Source organism: Helianthus annuus, chromosome 11 (assembly GCF_002127325.2).
Source record: "Helianthus annuus cultivar XRQ/B chromosome 11, HanXRQr2.0-SUNRISE, whole genome shotgun sequence".
In the NCBI taxonomy this organism is placed as follows: Eukaryota; Viridiplantae; Streptophyta; class Magnoliopsida; order Asterales; family Asteraceae; genus Helianthus; species Helianthus annuus.
This window is the reverse complement of record NC_035443.2, coordinates 45,122,067-45,146,426: the sequence shown is the minus strand read 5'-3', so window position 1 is coordinate 45,146,426 and position 24,360 is coordinate 45,122,067. Positions and strand designations below refer to the sequence as shown.

Genomic DNA, 24,360 nt, shown 5'->3' with positions numbered 1-24,360 from the left:
TCACCTCACTAACTCAGAAAGGTGTCACCTACTGTTGGGGTAATACACAGGAGTCCACGTTTCAGCACTTAAAAGATAGACTTTGTAGCGCACCGATTCTTTCATTGCCTGAAGGCACAGACGATTTTGTGGTTTATTGTGACGCGTCAATTCAGGGTCTTGGTTGCGTATTGATGAAACGGGATAAAGTCATTGCTTATGCATCGAGCCAACTTAAAGTTCACGAAAGGAATTACACTACACACGATCTAGAGCTGGGAACTGTGGTTTTCGCACTAAAGATATGGAGACATTACCTGTATGGTACTAAGTGCACCATTTACACCGATTACGGGAGTCTCGAGCATATCTTCAAGCAAAAGGAGTTAAACATGCGACAACGTCGATGGGTCGAGCTCTTGAATGATTACGAATGTGCAATCAAATACCATCCGGGCAAAGCCAATGTTGTGGTCGATGCCCTCAGTCGAAAGGATACTACACCTAAACACGTACGTGCTTTACAATTTACCATCCAATCTAGTCTTCCTATGCAGATACGAGATGCTCAGGTTGAAGCATTGAAAGCAGAGAACGTCAGGTCGGAGTCCCTACATGGATTAAGAAAACGATTAGAATAGAAAGAAGACAGCGCTTACTACGTAACAGGGCGTATTTGGGTCCCACTTTATGGAAACTTACGCGAGCTTGTGATGGACGAAGCACATAAGTCTCGTTACTCAGTACATCCGGGTTCGGATAAGATGTACCATGACCTAAAGACTACATACTGGTGGCCTAGCATGAAAGCCCACATAGCAACTTACGTCAGCAAATGTTTGACTTGTGCAAGGGTCAAGTCTGAATATCAGAAACCATCGGGTCTACTCCAACAACCAGAGATACCACAATGGAAATGGGAGCAAATTTCCATGGATTTCGTTACTGGCCTGCCTAGATCTCAACGTGGAAATGACACTATTTGGGTGATAGTGGATCGATTAACTAAGTCTGCGCACTTTTTGGCCATCAAATAAACGGACAAGTTCTCTACTTTAGCAGACGTTTACTTAATGGAAGTGGTTTCGAGGCACGGGGTGCCAACCTCCATTATTTCCGATCGTGATGCGCGTTTTACTTCTGAACTGTGGCAAGCAATGCACAAGTCCTTTGGCTCACGTTTAGGCATGAGCACCGCTTATCATCCTCAAACAGATGGGCAGTCTGAGCGCATCATCCAAACCCTTGAAGACATGCTTAGGGCATGTGTGATTGATTTTGGAAACGGCTGGGAAAAACATCTTCCGTTGATGGAGTTTTCGTATAACAATAGTTACCACACCAGCATCCAAGCCGCTCCGTTTGAGGCATTGTACGGACATAAATGCCGATCACCTCTTTGCTGGGCAGAAGTTGGTGGCAGCCAAATCACGGGTCCAGAACTTGTAGTAGACACAACGGAAAGGATTGCTCAGATACGACAGCGAATGGCGGCAGCTCGTGACCGTCAGAAAAGCTACGCTGATAAGTGCAGGAAACCACTCGAGTTCCAGGTTGGGGATTGAGTGCTACTCAAAGTCTCACCTTGGAAAGGTGTAGTTCGTTTTGGCAAACGAGGCAAACTCAATCCGGGTTATGTCAAAGTGGCCTACAAACTAAACCTACCCGCAAAACTCAGTGGAGTTCACAACGTATTTCACGTGTCAAATCTGAAGAAGTGTCTGTCAGATGAGACCCTCATAGTTCCTTTGAAGGAGCTCACTATCGGTGATCAGTTACGATTCGTCGAGGAACCAGTTGAAATCACAGACCGAGACGTTAAGGTTCTCAAGCACACTAGAATACCTCTTGTTCGAGTTCGTTGGAACTCCCGTCGTGGCCCAGAGTTCACCTGGGAACGAGAAAACCAAATGAAACTCAAGTATCCCCAGTTGTTCAAGAACAGTGCAACCACTACTGAGGCTGAAGCTACTGCGGAATTTCGGGATGAAATTCTAAACCAACGGGGGGATGATGTGACACCCCAGGAAAACCAGGAAACAACGCAGCACAACTAGCTTCCTCAGTAACCACGTGCTAAATTTCGGGATGAAATTTCTTTCAAGTTGGGGATAATGTGATAACCCGAGTTTTCAAGGTTTCTACTTGACTTAATACTTGTTCACAAGGTGTTGTTTTTATATTTATATATGGTGTGCATTATACATGTGTAAGTTAATAATATATTTTGTATTAATAATATATTTTGTATTAATATTATGATTGTATAATTAAAAACAAAAAGATGGATCCTTTGCCGAACACCCTACCCCACGAAAACACCCACCCAGAAAACACCCCCTGTGAAATCACCCTTGACGAAAACACTAAAGTGTTTTCGTCAACTTGTGGGCTGGCGAAAACAATATATGGGCCTTTGGCCCAGTAGCAGTCTGTTTAATGTTTTGTTCTCCACTTCTACGTATTAGTTCATTCAGCAACCCTAATCACCTCTCACCCTCTCTCTCGTTCACCTTTGAAACCTGACGGCAAACTTGTGTTCCCCGAAACCCTCTAGATCAATCAAGTTATTGTTTCGTTCATCGCGGTTAGTGTTAACCTTTTATTGATTGTTTGATTTAAATCAATGTTTGAACGATGTTTGTATAGGTTAGGACTTAATATGCAAAGCACTTTGGTAGAGAAACTGTTGATGAACTCCTAGTTATTATGGATTCGAATAAGTTATTGATGTGAATGAATCTGTGAATTTGCCGCATGTAATGGCCATCATATATGCTAGATTGTTTAGGATTAATGAATGATTCTGTGGTGATAAGACAATGATTTCAAATTGATTGTGTGATCTATGATTGAAAGAATGATTGATTATGTAACTGTTAGATGATCGCTAAGATTTCTGGAATACGTAACTGACATTGATGATGATGATGTACCCGACGAAAACACCACCCAACAAAAACACAGTGAACCAGACGAAAACACTAGGTGTTTTCGCCATATCTGGAGCTCGACGAAAACCCTTGGATTTTGTCGCCTGGGGTTTTCGTCCAAAGCGATTTTCTCCCAGGTGTTTTCGCCACAAGGGATTTCGCCGCATATGTGATTTTGTTGGGTGTCTGACACAGTAGTTCTGTTAGTTGTTAACCCTGTTAAGTAATAAACTCTCCTAAACCTATTAACTCTATTAAGTTATGTATGTAACTCTGTTAAATAAGTAACTCTGTTAAGTTGTTAACGCTGTTAAGTTTATTAACTCCGTTAAGTCTGTTAAGTATGTTAAACCAGTTAAATTGATAACTCAGGTTAGAATTGACTAAGAACTCAGTAATATGAAGTATGATTGTATGAACATGAAATAACTGTTATGTGTTACTTGATGATGATTACTTAAGCACACTTTGTGACATAGATTGTATGTGAAACCTTACAAACATGTACTGATTGTGTATACGTGCATAACTATAGGACTTGATTGATTACTTATGGGCACATAGTTTAGCATACCGAGCAAACCAAGGTGAGTTCACACATTCACAAGGCATGGGATTCCCAAGGGTTGGGAATGGGTAAAGGGTTTAAACCAACACCGCGTGACATCCTAGTTTGGAACACGTACACACCCTCTTAATTGAAGGGTGACAATATGTGATAAGGATTTAATTGGAAACTGCGTGATCTCCTGGTTTGGAACACGTACACACCCTCTATACTGAAGGGTGACAACATGGATTCTAGACCAAAAATCTATCATTAAGTCCCTCATTTTTATATCGACTTAATCGCCGGGCCAATGGCGAGCGGGTCATTAGTTAGATAGCGCTATTTAGGTTTGACAAGCCTCACACCGTACCGCAGAGGACGGGCATGAACTAATGGATCTGGGCACTAGTCAATGATGATAGACATTGACGTCAGGGCACCAACTTACTTTAGTCAGTGGTCGATATGGTAAACAGGTCTAGTGGTTAACATGGGGAAGCCCCCACCAACTATGGATATGTTTGGGAAACAGGGTAAACTGATTTAACTTACGACTTACAAATGAACTCTTAGTTTTTGAAACAACTTAACAATGAACACCAACTGTGAACTCGCTCAACTTTGTTGTTGACTCGTTGTTACATGCCTTGCAGGTCGTTAGGTACTTCTGGAGCTTGCACGGGGAGGTGTGATAGTTGTGGGATATGGACTGTTATGTCCTATGCTTAACATTTGAACTTTAAACTATGTTTTGGTTATTTAAACATTACTATGCTTCCGCTGAATTTCTTAAACATGTTTGCTTACTTTGAAACACCAATTATATTGGGTTTGGTTTTTAATTACTTGATTGCTATGTTCAATATGATTGGTGGCTTGATCCTGGTCAGTCACGCCACCAAGCGGTGATACTCCGCATGTGGATTTTGGGGGTGTGACAGATACTGCTTCTAATTAACTCTTAAGGTCCAAGTCAAGCAAAACACGACAGTCAACTCGGTCAACGCAACAACAAAAAAGCTCCAAACTCACTTTTCTTGTTTTGTCGTGTAGCCAAGTGATTTAATACTACTTTCATCATTTGTGAACTATAGTTCCTCATGTTAAATGAGATATTAAAAACAAACTTGTTGGGATTGAACCCTACAAAGGAACAGTTGATAAAGCCAAAACTGGTTCAGATTAGTGGATTCATCATAAGTAGTTGTTTTGTACATATCTTTCCCCTTGATAGTGGCTCCAACATCTGATGACTCAAAGTACTGCTTTAATACAACAGCTGCTGATCTAAAGACTGTTGAAATTAAAGTATTGAAGCTCAATCTACTGATGTATCTCAAGTACTGCTGAAGACCAAAGCACTGCTGAAGCTACAACATTGGAATGAAGAATCAGTGTTTTGTTTAATACTTTGTTTATGTAATCAGTAGTTTAGTATCAGTGGTTGTATAGATCAGTGGTTATAGGTTGTTATGAGGTTAGATGTCACTTTCATGGTGACGTCAGCCAAAGATGCTCAGTGGTTGTCCTATACTATGAATAGAACAGTACCCTGTACTATTCTATTAGCTCTTTTCTTCTAAGTCATTCTGTACGAATAATCAAGTGAGCTAAGGCTGAGGGGGAGATTTGTGCATGCATGCATTGTAATTGATCTTTGTAATAAATACAATCATTCGATTCAATGTCAAACATGTTTGCTTAAGCTTATTCTTCCATTGATTGTGTTGAAAGTTTATTTCATATTTCCGCTGCAATACATCTCTGTTTCATCTTCATTTTACTTAAACAAAACACAATCTAAGAAACTCAGATCCTAACAATTGGTATCAGAGCTAGGACAGTCAAACTTGATCTAACAATCATTTTGACGTAAAAGTTCAGCTCAATTTCGTTGATACTTTCGATTGTTCATTTTTAGTTGAAAAACAGAGTAAGGTATAATCACATACAAAAGTTGATTATTCGGTACCTGTAAAATAACCAGAATGATGTCACAATCACAGGATAACATAATGAACATTGGTTCACTCTGCAAACCACCTATGTTGGTCAGATCTGAGTATAACATCTGGCAGCGTAGGATGGGTCACATCTTAGCTCAACAAAACACAGGGTGTTGGCGATCGATTGTCTTTGGACCACATGTTCCAATGGTGCCGAGTGTTGAGGATCTAAAAGTTCTTGTACCTAAGAAAATTGAAAACTATTCTGACCAGGATTTTCAGAAAATTGAACTGGATGCCAAGGCATTTAGCATCGTTACATCTGCACTTCCAAATGAAATTTATGCTGGGCTGTTACACTGTAACAGTGTCAAGGAATTGTGGGATGCACTTAAGGAACAATTTGGTGGTACTGAAGAAGTAATTGAAAACAATAGAGAGGTTTTGAATCAAAAGTATGAAACCTTTTGTCATGTCAAGGGTTAATCATTAACACAAAAGTTTGAACGTTTTAGCTGTCTCAAAAGTGAACTGAAACTTGTTAATGTTTAATTTGCTAAATCAACTCTAAATAGTAGGTTTATAAGGTCACTTCCTGAAAAATTGGACACAATTGCTTTTGTAACCAGAAATTCAGTTGGGTTCAAAGAGTTAACACTGACTCAACTTCATGGTAGACTCCTCACCTATGAGAGAGAGTTGAACCAGAAAAAAAAAGTTACAAGAGTTAGGGAAGTTTGCTCATGACTATACTTTTGGTAGCACAACACTTCTTGGTCAAGAGGAACCTGGTAGTAGTAAGGATCAGAGTTATGATCATTACATTGACATAACAGCTGGTGGAGCCTTTAACAACTCTGATTCTTACTCAGCTAACTATGCTTTCACAGCTAGTAGTGAAAACCAGGTTTCTGCAATCTCTCTTTTGAACTTAATGATCTCCAGCATTTTGATCCAACTGATCTGGAGATGGATATTTTGCACCAACTTGTACTGCTGAGTGTTAGAACCAGCAAGTTTTATAAGAGAACAGGGAGAAAATTTCCAAGGTTACATGAGAACTTGAAAGTAGGGTTGGATAAATCAAAGATAAAATGATACAAGTGTAATAGGTTAGGTCATTTTGCATGAGAACTTGGGATGAATTCTTTTTGAATTATCATAAAAATTTTGTTTAATTTCATCCCTTTTTCCTTTTAAACTGTTCATGGATGGTAAAGAGAAACTATCAGAACTTCTTAATTTGCAAGATTCAGCATCGGATTCTGATGTTAATTTATCAGAGTTGTTGTCAGATGTTTTTACAAAGGTGGTGGGATTTATAATGATTGTTTTTACATATCCCAATCCTTCTCCTTTGTTTTTGGTGTTACCTAAATAAAGTGTATGGAATCTTTTGCTTGTTGAAACCCTTTACATTGATTTCATTGTCATGAATTTTTTGTATAAATCTTTTCTTTCTCTTTCATCAAATTCATTTTTTTCTTCTTTTGTCAGATTTTCTACAATTAGTAATTAGCTTTCAATTTTGACTTTATTCAACAACTTTTGCAAATCATCAAATTTTTTTTCTGGTATTTGTTTATCTTGTAAAATCACAAAATCTTTCATAAGCTTGTTTAGTTGATGTTCTAATCAAGATTATCAGGCTTACTTTGTGTTTTGAGAAGCTGGAGCTTTCATCAGAAATTTTTGACATCAAACAGAAGTTGGCCATTTCTTCTTCTTCATCATTAGAAGAATCATCAGTTAGCCAGGTATTTATTCCTGCAATAAGGCTAACCTTCTGTTATCTTTTGGCTTCTTCAAGCTTCTTCTCATAATAAGCTACATCTTTAAGCTTCTTATTTTTGCACTTTGATGCATAGCGCCCTTTCTATTTGCACTTGTAGCAAACTATATCAGCTTTCCCTTATCCTTGGATCTACCTTCCATCCTCCCTCTATCACTTTTCTGATACTTGCCACCTCCCCCTCTTAGTCTTTGCTCAAAAGTTTTTGTGAGCAAAGCAATTGCCTCAGCAAATGCTGAAAACCTGATGAGGTATCAGAATTTTCTGAACCTTGACATTGAGAGGTTTGTGGATTAGGATTGTTTGCTCTTTGTGAATTTCGTATATCTCTTCTTCTCTTGGAACAAGAATGCTATAGAGATCATGTAAATTCTTATTCCCTAGCTTTAGGGTGGATGGCAAAGCATCTAGAAACTTTACATTTCTCTCGTCATTTGATTTCTCAATACCAAATTTTTTAAGATCATTTTGTGAACCTATTTTATGTTTCAGAAAGACTCTCATTTGGAAGACTTTTGAATCTTTCATAAGAAGAGATACAGTTTATTCGTTTGTTTCTCTTCATTCTTTCTCCTACTTCACAAAAAATTTCCAACTGATCCCATATTTCCTTAGCAGATGCACAAGCATCTACTTGTGAAAATATGCCATTAGGAAGTGCCATAATCAAAAGTGATTTGGCCCTTTCATCAGCTTCCACCTTATCCTTGTCTTCTTTGGTCCTATGTATTTCTTGTTTTGGAGCCAAAGAGATAGGTATTTCTAGTGTATGCTCAATTTCTAGAACAACTGGGATTTCAATAGTAGGTGTATGTGGTCCCCTCTCAATGGATTGAAACAGTGCTCGATCATGCCCATTTAGGAAATTAATCATCCTGATTCTCCATTGGGGATATTCCTCTCTGGCCAAGGTCGAGGGTATTGACATAGACCCAATATTGAAAGCATTTTTCCATGTTTGAAAGTTTGCCATATTTAGTTAAAAAGATTTTTATAAAAATGAGCAAATGATCTTTTGAAAATACTTTATTCAATCTACTCTGATACCAATTGTTGTTCCCAGATAATGATTCTCTTTGACTAAATTTGGCAATAGATTTGAACAAGTATGGCAATAATGTGCGGAAATGGAAATCAAACTTTCAAGAAACAAAACTTACTGAATTTTCAAGTTTATATCACTTTGGAAAAACAAAGTTTACTAAGTGATTGTGAGGTTATTGACTATTACAAATGAATGCTCAAAGAATTCTGTAATGAAGGGTAATGGAGTTTTTGTTGTATGTATTGAATGCTTGGCTTAACTCATTTATCCTTTGGTAGTGACATCACTATCTATAGAGAGTCTTTGTCATGAATAAACATTTGTTTATTCATGCATTTGCTCTTCATAAAGTAGCCTTTTGGCATATTAATTGAATCCATAGAGGTCAACTTGCTACTTCACAAATGTGGCAGAGCCTTATCTCTTAGACAAGTAGGCTCATCAGAATTTCTGATGATCAGGTGTTACTAGATTCTATATGATAAAGATCAGATTTATCATCAGACTCATCAGATTGGTCTCTTCTGATCGTCTTTCTTTGTTTGTGATCAGATTCTGATCTTTGTTGAAAATTTGTCTTTCTTTCTTTTCTTGTCCTGTTATCTTGTATTTTCCTTTTTGTTGATCTTCTTGACTTTATCTTCAGCATATGATCAGATTGATCATATTTTTCTTCAATACTTACAAATAATTTCCTAACACAAACACACCAGCTCCACTAGGTAAATATGTCAATTTTTTTTTGCTTTAGAATACACATTTATGCCTTCTTTGTTTTCATTCGGTCTGAATTTGATAATTTGTGTTGCTTGAATTCATTCAGAGCTACAAAGCACTGACTCCTTCTTTAATTAATCAAAATGACGCCTTAGATGATGATGAAGATGAGCCCTTGAATGAAAATGATGATGATGATGATTATCTTGATGTTGTAAACCAAGGTGAGGAACTAAATACTCAGCATTTGGTTCTCAACGGACAAAGTCTAAACAAAGTTGACCAGAACCTCAGCACTCATATCGTTTTAGCGAGTTGAGTCACGACATGTTCGGTTCCTTGGGAGGCTTAAAAGCGACCCCACATTAATCTGACCCGTCTACACGGAGTTGCCACAAGCCTTCCAAGAGTTGAATATTGGTGTTGGAAAGTTTGGTTTCTTGGCATCCAAGGTTATGAACGTGGAGGGTTTTGAAATTGAGCTAATTCAAGACGGTGATCACTTGGTTTTTGACAGCAATGATGGTCTAAGTGGTCAACATGTTGGTCGTTTGGTTGGTCCATCCATTTATCCAATAATTATATCACCAAAACAATGCAAGTATAAATATATATTGTATATAGATCAGATCTTTTTTCATATACATTCTGTACCTAGAGGAAAGGAAAAGAAAACCTTGGAGAAAAAAAGGGAATTAAGGAAAGATATCTATGTTTCTTTATTAGAAGAAAATAAAATTAATAGTTTAGTTTACAATTATGTTATTATTTAAGATATAGTAATTACAACGTTCTCAAAACAAATTACACAATTTTCATTCAAAGTTTTTTTTGGCAAGAAAAATGATTGTAGGAACATAGTTAAAAGTCCACTTCCCTAAAAAGGGTTATAGTATATGATGTGCACAAAGTGCAACATATAAATTACATCAATTGTGGCATAAAACTAACCCTTTTTAGTACTAATGTTGGAAAAAGTGTGTTTTTGTCTTCCTTCTGTATTTTCAGGATTAAATGAGCTCAAATGAACAAAAGAGGCAAAAAGGCAGCTAAATCTAACATAAATACAAGGAAAGGGACAAACGTGGCATGCCTGACCCCCCAACAGCATCTTCCCAAGCAAAACCAGAGAACAGAAGGCTGAACACAGTGTCAGCAGAAAAGACAAAGTTGTAGAAGCTTTTATCGCCCACCACGGGGCCGTGCTCAGCGGACACGAGGGTTTGGTCAACTCTAAGATTCGCAGAATCTAGGTAAATCTTGATAGTACAGATACGCTTCTGCACACGGGGTCGTGCTCAGCGGACACGGGGGTGTGGTCAACTAATGTAGACAAACTGCATTTAACGAAGAAAGAGAGAAGGATGGACATAGGGTCGTGCCCAATGGACACGGGGCCGTGCCCGAGCCTCTGTTCAGGCTATAAATAGGAGTGCTTGGATCACTTGCAACTCATCCCTTGGCACACCACCTCTCTCACACTTCACCCACCACCCACCACCATCACAACACCATCATCCACCACCATCATCCATTGTCCATCATAGAGTGTGTGAATCGTCTCGGGATCCAAGATTGATCGTAAGAGTTCTTGACAATCAAAGGCCATGTTTGCCTAAGTCTCTTACATCACTTGGTGAAGACAAGTGTTTAGTGTAATACTTTTTATTTTTAATCTTTTCGCACTTTTTATTTGGTTATGTATTAATGACTTTAATAACTAGTTTCTTATGTTGAAGGTGATTCTTCCTTATCGTTTGTCCGTGGTGTCTTGGCATTATTTTACTGTCTATATAAAATAAAAGATTTTCACCATTCATATCTCCACGGTCTATATGCAGATATGTTGGCTACCTGGTCGGGTGTTAAGGGAACGGTTTGGTAAGAGTCTCGCCATTGTTCAGTGTATAGATCCTGCAAAGGACTTGGGTCAAATTTAGTAGGACCTCCTTCAATACCCACTGGTATTGGATGGCGGGGGTCCAAACTCTTTGATCCCCTCATAAGTTAAACTACTATTAAAACTTTAACCCGGCTACTTAGGACTGTATCCCTGCTGACTCAGACTACTTAGCCGAGGGTAACGTCACCTTCAAAAGAGGGGCCTACCACAATATGCATTAATAACTTAATAATTATCTTTCAATAATCCAACCCTTTAGGATTGTATCCTTGCTGACTCAAACTACTGGGTTGAGGGTAACGTCACCTTCAAAAGAGGGGCCTACTACAATAACTAAGATAATCTCTTAAACAGTGCAAAAGTGCGGAAATAATCAAAGGTTACACTATACACGAGTCGGATCCAAGTGATTCATCTTGTCTATCTGTTTTTACTTTTATTTTATTTTTCAGCATTTTAGTTAGTTTTAATTTTCTAGTTTAAAAACCTTTTTCTAACTTTTGATTTGATTAGACGTTGAGGATAAACCAGTACTAAAAGCTCTTGTGTCCTTGGACGACCTCGGTATCTTACCAACAGTATACTACATCTACGATGGGTGCACTTGCCCATATGTGTGTTTAGTCTTAGTAAATATCGTGTTTTATAAATTTAAAACTTGGCTAAAAAGTGTAAAAAGGGCTTAAAATATACACCTAAAATATATTACACTACACATGCACCAAGTTTTTGGCGCCGTTGCCGGGGACACAAGGATTTTAAGAAAGTTAGGAATCAACGGCCTAATCCGTTTTTCTAAATTTTTCTTTTCTTCTTCAGGATTTTCTTAATTTTTCAGTTCCTGCAGAGCTCAGCACGGGCCGTGCCTGGTCGGACACGGGCCGTGCCCAGCATTGTTACTGGCAGTTTTTATTTTCCGAGTTACAGAGAGCTGAGCATGAGGTCGTGTTGGTGCAACACAGGGCCGTGTCCAACTCCCCAGTAACAGGGATCCGGAAAACAATCATTGTATCTCCGACCACGGGCCATGTTCATCTGAGCACGGGGCCGTGGTGAACCTTCTGACCAACATTCTTTTCTATTTTTATTGCAGGACTTGGAACTCAGGCGCCACATTTGCATTCTCCACGTAGTGTATGAGCTCCAGTTCCAATAGAGACATAAAAGAACCCCTAGACGGACCCGAACGCTTTCTACGAAAGAGACTCAAAGCTAAAAACCAAGAGAAAGTTTTGGGGGACCTACTTCCAATGGCGGACCAACGTACCCTCATGGATTACCTATGACCCACCGTAGGTAATCTAGGCGCCGCTATCAATGCACCGAATGTTGAAGCCAACAACTTCAAACTTCGACCCATTTGATACAAATGCTTCAAAACTCGCAACCTTCCATGGGCTTGCGGACGAGGATCCCCATCTACATATTACTAATTTCTTAGAAATATGTGATACCTTTCGGATCAATGGAGCATCCAACGACGCCATCCGCCTTCGAATGTTTCCATTTTCACTAAAAGACCGAGCTAAGGCTTAGCTCAACGCCGTCCCAGTTGGCTCGGTAAACACCTGGGATGAACTAGCCCAAAAGTTTCTATATAAGTATTTCCCTCCTGCTAAAACGACTAAATTAATGACTGAAATTAATACATATTCACAAGAGGATGGGGAATCCTTATATGAAACTTGGGAAAGGTTCAAGGAGCTACTAAGAAAGTGTCCTCATCACGGTCTTGCGGTGTGGCAACAAGTATCCACGTTCTACAATGGGTTGTTACCACACACAAGACAAACACTTGACTCTAGCTCCGGGGGACTTTTAGGTAATCGTCGCCCAAATGAAATATATAATCAAATTGAGGAAATTGCTCAAACCAATTTTCAGTGGCACACTCCCCGAGGCAATAAATCTATTGCCCTGGGCGCCCATAACGTTGATGAAAGCAGTTCTTTACAAGCCCAAATCGAGGCCCTTTCGTCAAAAATCAAAAAACTAGAAATGACAAAAACCGCCTCGGTCATGGCTTGTGAAGGGTGTGGTAGGCCACACGAAAATTGGAATTGTATGAAAGAGTTATATGATCAAACAGAGTCGGTAAACTACATTGATAATAGACCTAGGCCGTCGGGTCCTCCAACGGGTACCTACAAAGGAGGATGGCGTAACAACCCTAACCTTGGTTGGAGAGAACCCGGCAATAGTAGTAACCAACAAAATCTAAACCAACGAACAAACTTTCAACAACCAAGAAACGAGTCACAAAATTTCTCTCAACAACAAGGTGGACGAGAAAGGCTTGAAGATACTGTATCTTGCCTCATTTCCGACACCAAAAAGAAAAACTCGGATTGATTTCAACAATTGGAATCGAATTTTAGAAATCAAGAAGCTAGTATACAAAACATTGAAAAACAATTAAATCAAATAGCTCAGAATATCTCCGAGAGACCACAAGGCGCATTACCAAGTAATACCGAAACCAACCCGAAAGCACAAGTCCATCTCATAACATTGAGAAACCGTACTATAGGTTTCGAAGAGGCTCCACCACCGCCGACTGAAAGAAGCACAACTCCGCCCCAACAAGAGAAGGCTTCTCCACCAATTCAAGAGCCTACTAAGGCTCCTCCGGTTCCTTACCCTGGTCGGTTAATTCGTCAAAAGACCGATGAGCAATTCGCAAAGTTCGAAAATTTATTAAAACAATTGCATGTTAATATTCCAATTATCGAAGTCCTAACTCAAATGCTTAAATATTCAAAATTTATGAGGGACTTCCTCACTCATAAAAGGAAAATTGAATCATTGCAATTAGTTAACTTAGGCGAAGAATGTTCCGCCTTACTACTCAACAAACTCCCGCAAAAGAAGATTGATCCTGGAAGCTTCACGATTCCTTGCTCAATTGGGGAATCCCCCATTCGCAATGCACTAGCCGATCTTGGGGCTAGCATAAACCTCATGCCCGCCTCAATGTTCAAACGACTCGGCCTAGGAAAAACGACCCCTACAAAGATGAGCATACAACTTGTCGACTGATCCGTCAAATATCTACAAGGTGTCGCTGAAAATCTATCGGTCAAAGTCGAAAATTTCGTCTTCCCGGCCGACTTTGTCATACTAGACATGGAAGAAAACGCCGAAGTCCCTCTCATGCTAGGGAGGCCATTTCTAGCCACAACACAAGCAGTGGTAGACATGAATGACGGAACACTAACATTGAAGTTTGGGGAAGAGGAAGTGAAGTTTGGGGTTGGAAAAAGAGTAGAAGATGAAGATCCGGTCAACTACATGAAGGTCATCGACTCAAGCTTGGATGATGCTCTCCGACGGTGTAGCATGGGATGCAAAACATCCCACTTGGGTAACATGTGACCAAGCTTTGGGTCTAGCCAAGGACCCTTATAAACGTGGCGCACCACGGAGGCATTCCGCGGAACTATCCTTAGTTTAGTTTAGATTAATTTTTATGTTTTCTAGTTTAGTTTTAATTTTCAGGAATAAAACACACTCGGGATGGTGAAGGATAACAAGGGAAACTTGCACCAGCACCCCATGCACGAAAACAAGGCCATCCGACAAAATTTTCTTCATTACAGCAAGTTCAGCACGGGTCGTGCCTGCCCAACACGGCCCCGTGTTGTAGGTCTGGAGAAAATGCCCAGTTCAGGTAACTGGACACGGGGCGTGCTCACTGAACACGCCCCCGTGTCCAGGCTTCTGTTTCTTTTTATAAACTTTTGTAAATGGCACCTGAACACGGGGTCGTGCCCGGACACCACGGGACCGTGTCCAGACGCCCAGTAACATAAAATTTTGCTTTTTCACACCTTTTTACACATTCAATCAACCTAAAAACTTATTTTTGGGACACATTGAGGACAATGTGTAATCTAAGTGTGGGGGGGATGCTAAAACTTTGAATCTTGCAAGTCCTAATTAACAAGCCTTACACAAAACTCTATTGGAACGGCTAATCACCCCAATTTTTTTTTCAAAAATTTTCATTTTTTTTACTTGTCTAAGTTTAAGTTGGGAAATTCAAGTTCTAAAAAGGTTATATTTTTACAAATTTACAACCGATAGCGTCGTGATAAAAAGAACCAACATAAGAAAATTATGAAACGACATGACAAGCTTAGTTAAAATTTGATTATATATACTTGATCACATAAAAACCCATTCCCACAAAAGTGAGTTTTGAGCCTTTATTGAGCATACAAATACACATCTTTAAACTAAATGCTCATTTTTCGTTTCTTGTGTGAATAGCCGCTTGGTTCTTACGACTCTAGAACTTGCCATGACGATACATTCCCGGTCCTTACCAACTTAAACCCAAGTAAGTAAATGATGGAGGCATTAGGACTAACCCTTTTTATTTCTACACCATTATTTTTTTTTTACCACCTACCCAAAATCCCCCTAGTTAAACCCTTTGAGCCTAAACCTTTTCATTTCTTAACCCAAACCAAACACTCTTTTTACCCACCTAAACCCTTTTTCATCTTAACCCTTTATTTTAGTAACAAAGCTTGGTTTTTCTTATGACTTCCTAAAAAAATATATGAGGATGAAGCCAAAGAAATAAACAAACAAGTTTGTCAAAAACAACTTTGTTTGAAAGGAATGCTTCGTCAAAATAAAAAGTTTTGAAAAATAACGAGTCTTATGAAAACCGACGCTTTTTATGTTTTTCGCCCTTTTACTAACCACTAACCCAACCACCCACCTTTAGCCCAAGCCTAACCCTTCACCCAAAAAGTCCTCTTGTTATTTACAAAGGTGTATAGTTAAAAAGGAGGAGGATTGATTGCTTGGCAAGCTTATGGTAGGAGTAAGTTCCATGCCGCTCTCGAGTGATTCACTAAAATACATCTTCGGCCGAGTGTTGAGTGATTCCCCCGTGAGGTATGTGAACTTGTATATAAATGGAATTTTAAAAAGGCATGTTATGCTCTAATAAGTAATTTATCTCATGAAACGTTTTTAACAAATCATGACGAATAGGATTTTAAATAGATAAAAATAAAACTTAATAAAGAATCTTGGAAATCCCGACACTCTATGACAAGCCAAAAAACCTTGTCTTCTACCCATTCCATTTGGGAGTGATAAAGCCACATTATAAAGAGTTTTGCTTGAGGACAAGCAAAGATTCAAGTGTGGGGGTATTTGATGTGCACAAAATGCAACATATAAATTACATCAATTGTGGCATAAAACTAACCCTTTTTTAGTACTAATGTTGGAAAAAGTGTGTTTTTGTCATCCTTTTGTATATCAAATGAACAAAAGAAGCAAAAAGGCGGCTAAATCTAACATAAATACAAGGAAGGGGACAAACGTGGCATGCCCGACCCCCCGACAGCATCTTCCTAATCAAAACAAGAGAACAAAAGGATGAACACGCCCCGTGCTCAGTGAGCACGGGGGCGTGCCCAAGTGTCAGCAGAAAAGACAAAGTTGTAGAAGCTTCAATCGCCCACCACGGGGCCGTGCTCAGTGGACACGGGGCCGTGGTCAACTCTAAGATTCGCAGAATCTAGGGAAATCTTGATAGTACAGATACGCTTCTGCACACGGGATCGTGCTTAGCGGACACGGGGGCGTGGTCAACTAATGCAGACAAACTGCATTTAATGAAGAAAGAGAAAAGGATGGACACGGGGCCGTGCCTGAGCCTCTGTTCAGCCTATAAATAGGAGTGCTTGGATCACTTGCAACTCATCCCTTGGCACACCAGCTCTCTCACACTTCACCCACCACTGTCACACCCCCAAAATCCACCATGCGGAGTATCACCGCTTGGAGGCGTGACATGACCAGGATCAAGCCACCAATCATATTGAACAATGTATTTAAGATAGATAAAATCCGACCATGCAATATAATTGGTGATCAAAAGCTAGTTAACCTAGTTTAATTTAAACAGCGGAAGCATAAAATGTGAAACCAAAACATAAGTCTAATAAGTTCATAAAGTTCAAATATTAAGCACGGAACATGACAGTCCATATCCAACAACGACCTCCTCCTTGTGCAAGCTCCATAAGCATCTAACGACCTGTAAGGCATGTAACAACGAGTCAACAACAAAGTTGAGTGAGTTCACAGTTGGTTGTTTAGTTTTAAGTTGTTTCCGAAAACATGGTTTGTCTTTTGCTGGCTTACTTGCCGTGGGGGTTACCTCATAGTTGAATATATGATTAACCAGTTCCTTCTTTATCACCCAAACCATATCCATAATCAGTGGGGGGCTTCCCCATGTGAACCATTAGACCGTTACCATATCGACTACTAACGAAAATAAGTTGTGCCCTACGTCAATGTCTATCATCATTGACAGTTTGCCATAGTCCATTAGTACACGCCCGTCCGACTGGCACGGTGTGAGGTTTGTTAAACCTAATAGCACTATTAGCTAATGACCCGCTCGACATTGGCCTCGGCGATTAAGTCGATATAAAATGGGGGACTTAATGATAGAGTTTTGTCTAGTAAGTTTTAAGGTTGTTGTCCTACCCAAGGAGGACGAACGTACGTATTCTACCCAAGGAGAATACGCAGGATTAATATTGGCATCCTACCCATGGAGGATGGCAGTACATATCCTACCCAAGGAGGATATGTAGGTTCCGTTTTAATTCTTTAACCCATTCCCAACCACCGGGAATCCCATGCCTTAGAAAGTGTGTGAACTCACCTTGGTTTGCTCGGTTAGATTAGTTACTCTAATAATCAGAAATCAAGCACGTCCTAATAAGGTACAGATAACAATCAGTTTCTCATGCATAACACGTATCCTACGTACGGTTTATCTACTCATTACTTCTATCACGTACCACACAATTCTAATGTCAATGTACTTTGTTAAGTTATATTATTTTGCCCTAAAATAATATGACTATCTCACAAAATAAACAAGTATCCACACAAGTGTTCTAGTATAAAATATATATTCTAAATATATATATTTAACCATTTTACTTGTAAAAATCAACCTCCGATACTTTTTATTTTTGAAACAAAACTCATGGCGAAGTTTATTTTGAAAAACAAAGTTAAAACGTATTTGTGAACACTTGTTAGAAAAAATAATTTCTAAGCGTTGGAACTTTTAGAAAATTTCACCAGAGTTTCCTTTGTAAATGGAGGTGTCCATGCTAATAAGCATATCATTTTTTTTTCCCAAAAATCATTCAACAACCAACAACAATTTGCCAAGAGCAAACTATTCTATTTACAAACCAACATGAACTAGATGTTTCATAAAAACGCGTAGTAACTTGGTAAGGCGTTTAGTGGGTTTAGTTACCCTCCAAAGTGTGTTTACTTTTGTTAAAATCTCGTTCTCGGGATTTTTAGGTATTCACAACTTGTGAGCATATTTTACAAAAATATTTATTTACAACATTTTCATGTTTCACTAGCATCCATATACTTAGTTTATTTCCAAAATAGTGTAAAGATCATGATCTTTCGAAAACCGTCTTTTGAACTTGGTTTATTTAGGAAAATCATTCACAAGTTTTAGATCTACGAGATCACTAGTTCACTTGGTTTATTATTTTTACAAGAAATCATTTTATCACCAAGTTCATGTCTAAATATGGAGGTGATTCTTTTATGTAAACCCCTAATCACCTCCTACTTGTTAAATCGTGTTTTTAATCATAAGTTAACAAGTTTCATATAACGATCAACAACATATTTCTAGTAATCAACAAGCAAGCATCAAGTAATCAACAACATATCAAAACAACTTTACTTCTTCAAGATTCCATTTTATGTAACCTTTATGTTCAAGTTTTAAGTGTATGATTCTTAGTGTTCTTTTATAAATCAACAAACAATAACTTTTAACCACTACAAAACATGAAGTAAACAAGATCAAAGAAGTCTTACAACTAGCTTAAAGCTAGGGAAGATCAAGAGGTAAAAGTGGTGGATAATAGCAAACGAATGAGGTCCTTGATGATCCGTGAACACCGAGCTTCGTTGAACACCTTGATACACCTTGTAATACACTTGGAAAGCTTGAACTTGAAACAAGAAAAATGATGGTGGTGGGGGATAGGGTCGCCCGAGAATTAGTGAGGAGGAAGAGGAGAAGTGTTGAAGATGGTGAAGTGTTGTGTTTACTTATAACCCTTTAATCTCTATTACCCCTTGGTTAACATGTCCACACAAGTACAAACATAATCTCCCAACTTCCAAGAAGAGATTATGGGCAAGATTTAGCAAGATTTAGAAAAATCTTGGAGTAGGGGTCCCATGGGGACGGTCACACAAGGGGGGGGGGGGGTTAGTAGATTAGGTTTGAACTAAGTTGGTTAATTACTAGTTAAATCTCAAGTGTAAGTTATGTTTGATATTTTTATGAGGTGTTATGATGTTCGGGGACCATAACTAGCTCAATAATGTTCAAATAATGCTTCTAGTATAATTTTGGTGTTTCGGGTAGTGTCCGGTTGTTCGGTTAGATACCGTTCCGTTAAAGTGCTAAGTTATCCCGTATAGTGTCTTTTATATATCTTTTTGTAATACTTTTAATTCCCAACACTTAGGAAAACATACAGGACCATTTAGTCAATTTTCTGCACAAGACTAGCATGTTAAAAAACACGTGTAAGTATGACACAGTGATCAGAAAGTAGTTAAGTAATTCAGCCCAATCATCAAGCACTTAATTAACATTTAATTAATCGTACGGATACATGTAATTAGGAGGGTTGTCACATTCTCCCCCTGTTAAGAGAATTTCATCCCAAAATTTAGCACGTGGTTACTGAGGAAGCTAGTTAAGTTGCATGGTTTCCTGGTTTTCCTTCGGTGTCACATCATTCCCTCGTTGGTTTGGAATTTCCTCCCGAAATTCTGCAGTAGCTTCAGCCTCAGTAGTGGTTGCACTTTTCTTAAACAATTGGGGATACTTGAGTTTCATTTGGTCTTCTCATTCCCAGGTATACTCTGGGCCGCGACGGGAATCCCAACGAACTCGAACAAGAGGCATCCTGGTATGCTTGAGAACCTTAACATCTCGATCAGTAATCTCTACTGGTTCCTCGATGAATCGCAGCTGGTCGTCAATAGTGAGTTCCTTGAGAGGAACTATGAGGGTCTCATCTGACAGACACTTCTTCAGATTCGACACATAGAAAACATTGTGAACTCCGCTGAGTTCTGCCGGTAGATTCAGCTTGTAGGCGACCTTGCCAATCTTCTCAATGATTTCGAACGGTCCGACATAGCGCGGATTGAGTTTGCCTCATTTGCCAAAACGAACTACACCTTTCCAAGGTGAGACTTTGAGTAGCACTCGACCCCCCAACCTGGAACTCGAGTGGTTTCCTACGCTTATCAGCATAGCTTTTCTGGCGGTCATGAGCTGCCGCCATTCGTTGTCGTATCTGGGCAATCCTTTCGGTTGTATCCAGTACAAGTTCTAGGCCAGTGATTTGACTGTCGCCAACTTCTACCCAACAAAGAGGTGATCGGCACTTCCGTCCGTACAATGCCTCGAATGGAGCGGCCTAGATACTGGTGTGGTAACTGTTGTTATACGAAAACTCCACTGACGGGAGGTGTTTTTCCTAACCATTACCAAAGTCGATTACACATGCCCTAAGCATGTCTTCAAGGGTTTGGATGGTGCGTTCAGATTGCCCATCCGTCTGTGGATGATATGCCGTGCTCATGTCTAATCGAGAGCCAAAGGACTTGTGCATAGCTCGCCACAACTCAGATGTAAAACGTGAGTCACGATTAGAAATGATGGAAGTTGGCACTCCATGCCTTGATACTACTTCCTTTAGGTAGACGTCTGCTAGAGTAGAAAACTTATCCGTTTCCTTGATAGCCAGAAAATGTGCAGACTTGGTCAGTCGATCCACGATCACCCCAAATGGTATCATTTCCACGTTGAGATCTAGGCAGGCCAGTAACGAAATCCATGGAAATTTGCTCAGATTTCCATTTCGGGATTTCTGGTTGTTGAAGTAGGCCTGATGGTTTCTGGTATTCGGTCTTGAGTCTCGCACAAGTCAAACATTTGCTAACGTAGGTTGCTATGTGGGCTTTCATGTTAGGCCACCAGTATGTAGTCTTGAGATCATGGTACATCTTATCCGAACCAGGATGTACTGAATAACGAGACTTGTGGGCTTCATCCATCACAAGCTCGCGTAAGTTTCCGTAAAGTGGAACCCAGATGCGCCCTGTTACATAGTAGGCGCCGTCTTCCTTTTGTTCTAGCCACTGCCTCGATCCTCGTAAGGACTCAGCCCTGATGTTCTCTGCTTTCAACGCTTCAACCTGAGCATCTCGTATTTGAGCGGGGAGGCTAGAGTGAATGGTAAGCTGTAACACATGTACACGCTTAGGTATAGTATCCTTTCGACTAAGGGCGTCGGCCACAACATTGGCCTTGCCCGGATGGTATTTAATAGCGCATTCATAATCGTTCAAGAGCTCGACCCATCGGCGTTGTCGCATGTTTAACTCCTTTTGCTTGAAGATATGCTCGAGACTCCTGTGATCGGTGTAAATGGTGCACTTGGTACCGTACAGGTAATGTTTCCATATCTTAAGTGCGAAAACAACTGCTCCCAGCTCCAGATCGTGAGTAGTGTAGTTCCTTTCGTGAACTTTAAGTTGGCGCGATGCATAGGCAATGACCTTGTCACGTTGCATCAACACGCAACCAAGTCCTTGGATGGAAGCGTCGCTGTAAACCACAAAATCATCTGTGCCTTCAGGCAATGAGAGGATAGGCGCGCTACAAAGTCTATCTTTTAAGTGCTGAAACGCAGATTCCTGTGCATCACCCCAATGATAGGTGACACCTTTCTGAGTTAGGGAGGTGAGAGGTTGCGCAATCTTTGAGAAATCCTTGATAAATCTTCTATAATATCCTGCCAAACCCAAGAATTGGCGGATTTTCTGTTGGTGTACGGGGTGCAGGCCAGTTCTTGATCGAGTCAACCTTGGATGGATCCACATGAATTCCATCCTCGTTTACCACGTGGCCTAGAAAATGGACTTCGCGAAGCCAGAAGTCACATTTTGAAAACTTGGCATACAACTGCTCTATTCAAAGAAGTTCCAAGATAAACCTCAGGTGTCGCTCATGTTCCTCCTGACTCTTAGAATAGATCAGGATGTCGTCGACGAATACAATGACAAACTTATCCAGGTAAGGCTTGGACACTCTGTTCATGAGATCCATGAAGACTGCAGGTGCATTCTGTCACATCCCGATTTCCACGTGTATCACCGGTGGGCCCGGTGGGGGATTACCGTGACGTAGTTGGCAACAATATAGTCAAACCACACAATTATATAAACGCACAGCGGAAGCTTAAAGATAAATATATACTTCAACCTCTGGTTGTAATATCAAATGTATTACAGAAGTCGAATGTATCCACAGCGGATCAAAATAATAAAATATTGTTCATTCAGATACGGCATCGAGTTTGCGAGACTATTCGTGATGCTTAGGAAGCTAATACCAGCCAATTTCGTATAGTACCTGCACTTAATCTTTTTGGGGAAAATACGTCAGTTTACACTGGTAAATACATTCAACTGACACATTTGAAAATGTTTATTAAAATTGATTTGAATGCACAAGGCACAAACTCTTTTATAACTTGGGAAAATTATTAAAATCTTGTGAACGTTTTACATGTTCTTTTATGCGTTCAGTAGCCCGGTTCGTGCCGGGTTAAAGATTTATAGACACACCACATTGCGTAAAACCGTAGTATAAAAACCAACGGCTACGTCTTTTAATTTAATGTCGACAATGTATACCGGGTGTACGCCTACACCGGGATGTCGATGGTCGTGGCCATTTCGTAAAATGATGCCAAGGATATCCGGGACAACGGTCATTAAACCCCCCAAAGGCTGTTAAGAAACAAAACTGTTTAAATGAGCCTATCATATTATTTAATTAACCACCTAAGCGATGGAAAAATATAATGCTCAATCAAGCGGTATTAACATACCGTAACCCAAGCCCGTATAGGGGAAATAAGTTAAAAGTATTTACCTTTGCAAGTATTATTCCTTAGTTTGATTAAACAACCGATAGCTTTTACTGGGCTCCTAATCTGGAATGAAGGTTTTAATTAACCTCTTAGAATCCTAACGGGTCTTTATATTGGCCGTAGCCTAGACCGGTTGGTTCCGGAATATAAATAGGGTTTAATCGCGCGAAAAGGCGAAAACCGAGAATGGAATGTGATTCTGCCCCAAACAAGTTCAGAGACTTGTTTTATATGGGTTCAAGGTTCACACTCTGGATTTTGGGGTCCAAATAATATAGTTTGACCCGTAGCGGCTAATTTATGAAAACTAGTTTCATAAGCCGAACCGTGCGCGCAATAGGCGAAACGGTTAACCATGAGAGTCTTACGCTTAATTCCTAAGTCAATATGCCTTAAAGAGGTTGTGGTACCAGTAGGATACCTTCCGTGATGCCCGTAATGAGTTTAAGTTAATATTATGCCCCGTAGGGGCTTTTCGGTCATTTTAAAGACTTTTAAAGGGCTTTTCGAGTTCTACAGGAAATCTGAGTTTCCCGAACAGTTTATAAAGTCTAAAATGCTTTATTTATTATTTAAAATCAGTAGCAACTGGAATCGGGTCAAAAGACCTTGTAGAACTCAAGTTTTGGCCGAAAAGGGCATATTCGGTATTTACCGAACCGTAGCCATAACCGCAGGTTATGAGCGAGGTAAAAATTATTAAAAATCTTTAAAATTCCAAAAATATTATTTTATTACAGTGGGGAAAAGTTTTGGAGTCGAAATCTTGGTTTAGATGGGCGTTATGCTAATCGCGCCGTTTATTACAAAAGTTTACTTTAATCGCGCTATTTAGCATAACTCTCATTCTAGACCTCGGATTGGCGTGAAACTTTAAGGACATGCTTATAATTTAGTAAGCAAGGTTATGGTCCGTTCACGCGTCCGAAATACTCGTTTTATTTTTTAAAAGGCCGTTACGGTCAACTTTTAGGCGATTAACGGAAATGCGCAAAAGACTCGGACAATTCATGAACCGATCACAGAGGTCTATACCATCATGTAACCTGGTCCTAAGAGAGTCCTAAGGCATATCTATACCTCACTAAAACGGGTCAGAACTGAAGTCAAAGCAAAAGTCAAACTTTTGCGACATTCGGCTCCGAACCGGGTCAATATAGCAAATGGTCGATTCAAACGAGCGTAAACAAGTTTATATTCTTAATATCATGTTTTATGATCATCAAAACAGGTTTCATAACATATACATTACAGATTATGTACAAAACGGCAAAATGACTTTCTGTTGACTTTTTAAGTGCGCGTTTGACTCGATATTTGACATAGTTAGAGTGGTGATCAGAGGGAACCCTTTTAGGGGTTTATTACCCACATAAATACCAACTCAAAACTACTTTTGATTCGACAATTCACTGGACCATTTGTGAATTATCGTT

The 24,360-nt window shown here is 39.6% G+C and overlaps 1 non-coding gene across 1 annotated transcript; it reads right to left on the bottom strand.

Moving 5' to 3' along the window:
- Window positions 1-12,491: 12,491 nt before the first annotated feature.
- On the bottom strand, window positions 12,492-12,598 carry LOC118484385. The gene has a single exon (XR_004873496.1). It is a non-coding gene; the product is annotated as a small nucleolar RNA R71 (small nucleolar RNA).
- Between the last annotated feature and the right edge of the window lie 11,762 nt (window positions 12,599-24,360).